Source organism: Camelina sativa, chromosome 15 (assembly GCF_030686135.1).
Source record: "Camelina sativa cultivar CO46 ecotype springtype chromosome 15, ASM3068613v1".
Classification (NCBI taxonomy): domain Eukaryota; kingdom Viridiplantae; phylum Streptophyta; class Magnoliopsida; order Brassicales; family Brassicaceae; genus Camelina; species Camelina sativa.
The window spans coordinates 27,498,960-27,505,406 of record NC_141894.1 but is presented as its reverse complement, the minus strand read 5'-3'; the positions used below and the strand labels follow the sequence as shown (position 1 = coordinate 27,505,406).

The 6,447-nt window shown below is 28.5% G+C and overlaps 1 long non-coding RNA gene across 2 annotated transcripts; it reads left to right on the top strand.

The window, feature by feature from the left end:
- The first annotated feature begins 145 nt into the window (after positions 1–145).
- LOC104747491 (uncharacterized) lies at positions 146–2,256 on the top strand. 2 transcript variants are annotated; one of them, XR_761163.2, is made up of 4 exons: positions 146–690; positions 1,109–1,147; positions 1,241–1,818; positions 2,055–2,256. It is a non-coding gene; the product is annotated as an uncharacterized LOC104747491 (long non-coding RNA). The 2 variants fall into 2 exon arrangements; XR_015581379.1 differs by having other exon boundaries at positions 161–690; positions 1,241–1,383.
- The last annotated feature ends 4,191 nt before the right edge of the window (positions 2,257–6,447 follow it).

The window sequence follows — 6,447 nt, the reverse complement described above, 5'->3', positions numbered from 1 at the left end:
TTTTTGAAAGTTTTAAACTACACCCACTAAGAAAATGTTTAATTCTGCACCAATCATATATATAATAGCAGAGTTTTCACTCATTTTAGGGTGTCCACGTCAGCATATATTTGTAAGCCCAAATATAACTTTCCTAAGTCCAACTGATCAAAGCCTCTTTGAATTTTTTCCCTTCGTCGTCTTCTACATAGACTATTAGATTTCTTCTCTTTCTTCTCCACCACGAGCTCCTTCAACAATGGACTGCAACAATCCTCAGTCCTTTCTCCTTCTAAAATCCCAATATGTTAAATCTCAAATCGCCATTAGCATCGATTTGTTATATTTCTCGCGTCACCTGATTTAGTACAAAGATATGAAGTTTATGGACTTCGATTCGCTATATGATCCGTCTATATATTCAATCTTATTCAATCTTATAGGATTTATCGGTGAGGATAAAATTGAATTGTAAGGTTTTTTCTATTGAATTGTGTGTGTGCAGTGATTTATCGGTGGGGATAGAATTGAATTATAAGGTTTTTGTTGATGATTTTTGTGTGTGTTGTTTTAATTCAAAGCCCTTTTTTCTTTCGAGAACTTTATATACATACACATTGACGAGTGTCGCCATAAAACCTCTGCTTCGGCTCCAGCAAAACCCTAATCAGATTCTTCGTCTCAAAAAGTGAGAAGGTTTACACCACTAAGGTACCTTCACTTTATTATACTCATCTCTTCTCTTTTGTATATTTAATTTGTGTTTTGTATTTTGTTCTTGTCAAGAATTTTAGGATTCTAGCAACTTTTGTTTTGTCTGCTTAATCTTAAAAATTTGTTGTTTCATTTATCTTTAAAATTGATAGAAGCGCTTCTCGACACATTGAGTTCAGTTTTGTTTTTGTCATGTCTGCTTAGTCTTAACATTTGCTGTTTGTTTTGTCTAAACCTAGGAAGATAGAAGTTCTTTCGGACATTGAGTTCTTTTTTGAGTTCTTATTCTATATAGAAGCATTTTGATACACAATGAGCTTGGTTTCATTTATGTTTATAGAGTTTCATTTAGTCTTGTCTGTCTTCCAGTCGGTTCTCATATGATCCATATAATTGTTTCATCTGGTTATTTCAGATTCAAGGAGGGCAAGTGCGTCAGTGATCAGATACAATGGTAATATAATGCATTCTGAAGATACATTGTGAATTTTGTTTATTTCAGCGATTTTAGCTAAGAGTTTTTTTTCAATCTTTTGGATAATCACAGTCAGCTTTGTTCAATTTCCATTCATTCCTGACGGTGGTGCTGCTTGGTGGATCTGAACTTGCACTTATCTGAAATTGCAGTTCCCTGCTATTTTGGAGCAGAAAACTGGGTTTGTACAATCCATGTTATAAAGGGTGAAAAAGGTTATCCCTTCCACGCACCTCTCATTTATTTTGGTCAACTAAGAAAATGCATCATCAACATGTCATCAAGCGTTACACACAATTAAGATTCTAAGATTTGTGTATTTATTTATATTCTTAACTCCAGTACTTGACTCTCATATCTTGCTTGAGATTTTAATTTTCTACTATTAAAACGGAAATTGGACTAAACCATTCTCACTCCACATTATGTCGTTTAGCCTTTCTATAGGACTACTATAATTCCTATCACACCATCCACAAACACGAATTCATCCTTCCACCTTGATTAAAAAAAAAACTGAAACTTTATATTTTGAGAAAGTGTCTTACGTTGATGTTGTTGTCATTCCTGCTGAGCCAAACCATGTTAGCTTTGTTGGCCATCTACTTTGGTTTTGGGATAGTAATCATTTGGGATCAACACTTCAGCAGGTAAACCATGATATTCGTCTCAGATTTTAATTTTGTTGGTTGGATTTATGTTCATGTTCTTTGTTTTCAGTTTTTTTTGTTATTACTTATTGGTTTTTGTTAAATCATTTCAGTAAGGTTTCTGTTTTGGTCTGATATTGGTTGTGGTTTGGTCTGAATCATGTTTTTTTGTGTCTATTTCTGTTTTCCAAACCTTGATCAGATGATTAGTTTTTTTTTTTGGCTTTGATCTGTAGATTGAAAGCTCAGCAACATGGCATCAAGGTCAACAAACCATAATAAAGAAGGATAATGAATCTATGGGGACAAGATTGAAGCTACAGAGATGAAAGAAGGGATGAAGAAAGCTAACTAGTTTGTAAACAAAAAAATTTCAGTTTTACCAATTTTCCTCATTAAATCTTATTCAACAATCTTATTCAACAATCTATTTTCCAATAACTGATCCTCACAACAAAACAACCACTAATGATAATCCCCACAGGTTTAATCAATTTTCAAAACAACAAACAAATTATTCAAATACTTACAAATATCCCATTGCTGCAACAAACAATTGACCAATAACGGACAAACACTCCAAAATCTTTATTTCCTTTCTTCATCCAAAAAATCTCGCAAGCTTTATCAACAAAAAAAAATAACAAATTTCGCAAGCAAAGAAATCGCAAAATCACTTACTCAACACCCACACCACGAATCGAATTGGATTTCGTTAACTGTCTCCCCAAAACTAATAACGAATCCTCGACAATCAAATCTATAAACAAATACATCAAAAACTGCAACCTAAACAAAGAGAAAGCTGAAAGCTGGAAACGGAGGAAGAATGGATGAAGAAAAAAGAAAGAATAAAGAAACGGAGCTGCGAGGTTCACCTATAAGGTTTTGTCATCGGTGTGCTTCCAGCTCATCGATACGTCAGAGGAACCTCTTCTATCCGTTGATCACAAAATAAAAAAAAAAAAAAAGAACAATACTTGTGTTCACCCGTAGGGGTGAACCTATTCATTCATACCCTTCTAAAATAAGGAAATAAAATTTGTATAAATTATTATAGAATTAAAAACTTAAACCGTTCTTTTATAAACTCAAACCGATATATAATTTCATTCTAATTATAAAATCTAAACCCTAACCATCTTATTTATAAACCCAAACCGACATATAATTTTATTCTAATTATAAAATCTAAACCCTAACCATCTCATTTGTAAACCCAAACCGACATATAATTTTGTTCTAATTGTAAAATCTAAACCCTAATCATCTCATTTGTAAACCCAAACCAATATACAATTTTGTTCTAATTATAAAATATAAACCCTAACCATCTCATTTGTAAACCCAAACCAACATATAATTTTGTTCTAATTGTAAAATCTAAACCCTAACCACCTCATTTGTAAACCCAAACCGACATATAGTTTTGTTTTGATTGTCAAATCTAAACCCTAATTCTTATTTATAAACTCAAACCGATATTTAACCTAGTTTAATTGTAAAATCTAAACCAACTCAATATTTAATTTTCGTTTAATAGAAGTATACATAATCTATTTCCTTATTTTTTTTGCTTTTTAATTTAATTTTGAGTTATTTTTTAAATGAAATATTAGATGGAACATTCTGATTGATTGAAAGGAGAGAGGGTGAATACAAAGGTTTACCCTAAGGGGAACCTAAGTATTTTTCTAAATAAAATTTCCCTTTTTTTCTTTTGCTAATAGGCCTAAGAGTATTATCAAACTGTACCCTCAGACGACTCATTAATTAGTTGGACCAATTTGTCACTGTGCAAACATCACTATCAACATATTTTAGACTTTTTTATCCCTATGACTTCGCTCCTCTCTTTTCTTCTTTCTTTTCTTTCTCATGTGGCAACTTTTTTTTTGGACGACAGTACACTACAAGATGAACAATGGCAACATAAAGATAAAATCGAGACCACAAGATTAACAATGGAAACATGAAATAAATTTGAATAAAAATCATAGCTATCAGAAGCTGACCCAAGAAGCAAATCGGTGAATTGTGTGATTCATTTGTGACGACGGTGGTGGTTCACGGACACAAGGCCATGACAATATAACGGTTAAGCTTTCCCATAAAGTAGTGGATTAACTTCCTGTAGCAAAAATGATTTTGAGTGATAGTGATGATTCCAACTGTGATGATGAATCTATCGGCGGTGATGTTGAAAATATCGGTTGCGATATTTACGATCGAGAAATATATAACTGGTACGGCGACGGTGATGTGAGTGTTTGATGGGCTGAAACGGAGATGGAGAGAAAAGAGGTGACGTGAATTAAAGTTTTGATGTGGTTAATCGATCAAAAAGAAGAATCCTCGATGGCAAAGATTATTGTCACATTTTTGTGTGTTCAATGTTGATGTATAGATAACAAATTAATTAACAACGTATATAAAATGTTAGCATATAAGTTAAACCTAACAATTAAATTATCAGGTAAGTATATATACTAATGTGTAAAGTAATGTGATAACTAAACTATAAAAGTATACAAACATATTATTGTATATTTTAGCTGATACCATACATATAATAACTGATTTAACATGATACATATAAATTTAAAAAACTATTTATAAAATTATCACGATAATATGAGATTTAGTGTATTAATCAAATACTTATAATTGATCATTCTTACATTGATATACGATAATCCTGTTAATTATATAATAACTAGGTTATATCCCGCGCATGCGCGGATTGTTATATATATAATAAATTATATTAATTAATTTAATTATCCTAAAAAACAAAGAAAATCTAAATCTAAATGTTTTAGGAAATTTACATTTTAAAAAAATTATACAAATTAAAATATATAACTAATTTAAATATAATCACACATACATATCTCTTGATTTTCTATGTTTTTTTATTTCTCTGAGGATTTGAGGTTAAGAAAAATGATAAAATGAAAATTAACTATGATATTCAAATATTAATTTAAGTTGTTTATATAAGCTAACACATAACCTAAAGTAGAGAAACGAAATTATTCTCTATAAAATCATATGAAGTGCAAGCAAAAATTTAAAGTACAATTCCTAAAGATTAATTTTACTTTTAAGTCTCTTTTTTATATTGCCCTCATTTTAATTTATATTGCTAGATTTAGTTATAATTGTTTCATCTTTGTAGTAAAAGCTAGACAGAAAATAGAATATTATATTATTTTTTATATAGAAAAATCCTTTTGAAGTACATATTTGAATTAAATAAATATAGCTTAATGATCTTTATATAATTATTTGTTTAATCAGAAACTAAATATAATGATAAGTATTCTTCAAAAATGTATTACAATTTTGTTAGAGGTAAGACAGAGTTAAGAAAAATTGATTTGATATTTCATAATTATATTACAAAATTCTTTTTCCTTAGAAGTTAGAACATTACATATTTTTAAGAATCAAATAAATATATGTATATATGAATATGTAAGAAATAATCTAACATCTAAAGTACAGAAAGAAGTACATAAAAGCAAGAAAAAATAAAATGGAGAACAATATAAAATATATGATTAAACTCTTACAATATTATCTTCATTGAGTTTTCAACCAATGCAAGAACATTAAAAACAAAAAAAACAAAGCAAATATTTAGGATTTGAGATATGATGGAGGAGGATGTGAGAATGATTATTTATAGGATAAGAAGTGATGGAAGTTACATTTCTCAAAAATTAAATTAGAGGAGTTATAATTATAATTGCTAGGGCATTTAACTGAAAGTGAATAGAGAAAATAAATAGTCAATTCATAGTTTATGTAATTTCAGTTACAATTTAGTACTAAAGTGTATATTTAAAGTATGAATTAATGTATATGATTAAATATGTTGTATTTTAGGTTTAATTAAAAATTAATATTATATGTTTAAAAAAATAAATACCAAATATACCAGTAAGGAGAGAGTAACTGAAATTAGAAAATATTATATAATATAAAAATATAATCTTCATTGAGTTTTCAACCAATGCAAGAACATTTAAAACAAAAAACCAAAAAAAAAAAATTTAGGATTTGAGATATGAGGGAGGAGGATGTGAGAATAATTATTTATAAGATAAGCAGTGATGGAAGTTACATTTCTCAAAAATTAAATTAGAGGAGTTATAATTATAATTGTTAGGGTACTTAACTGAAAGTGAATGGAGAAAACAAATAGTCAATTCACAATTTATGTAATTTCTGTTACAATTTAGTAATAAATTGTATAATAAGTATGAATTAATATATAAGATTAAATATGTTATATTTTAGGTTTAATTAAAAATAAATATTATATGTTTAAGAAAATAAACACTAAATGGACTAGTAAGGAGAGAGTAACTGAAAAAAATATATATATTATATAATATAAAATATATAAAATAATTCGGTAAGAAAATGTTAAAAAGAGACCACAAAATAAATTTAAAAGAAGATTACATGACAATCTGTCATATGTCACAAACAAAATAAATATGAAAATAACTTATATATTTTTAAATTAGATGATAATAATCAAAAATAGAAGTGTGTGTTACTTATATTTTTAAATTAGAAAGATGAAACAAAAAAAGAGAAAAATGCCAAAAAATA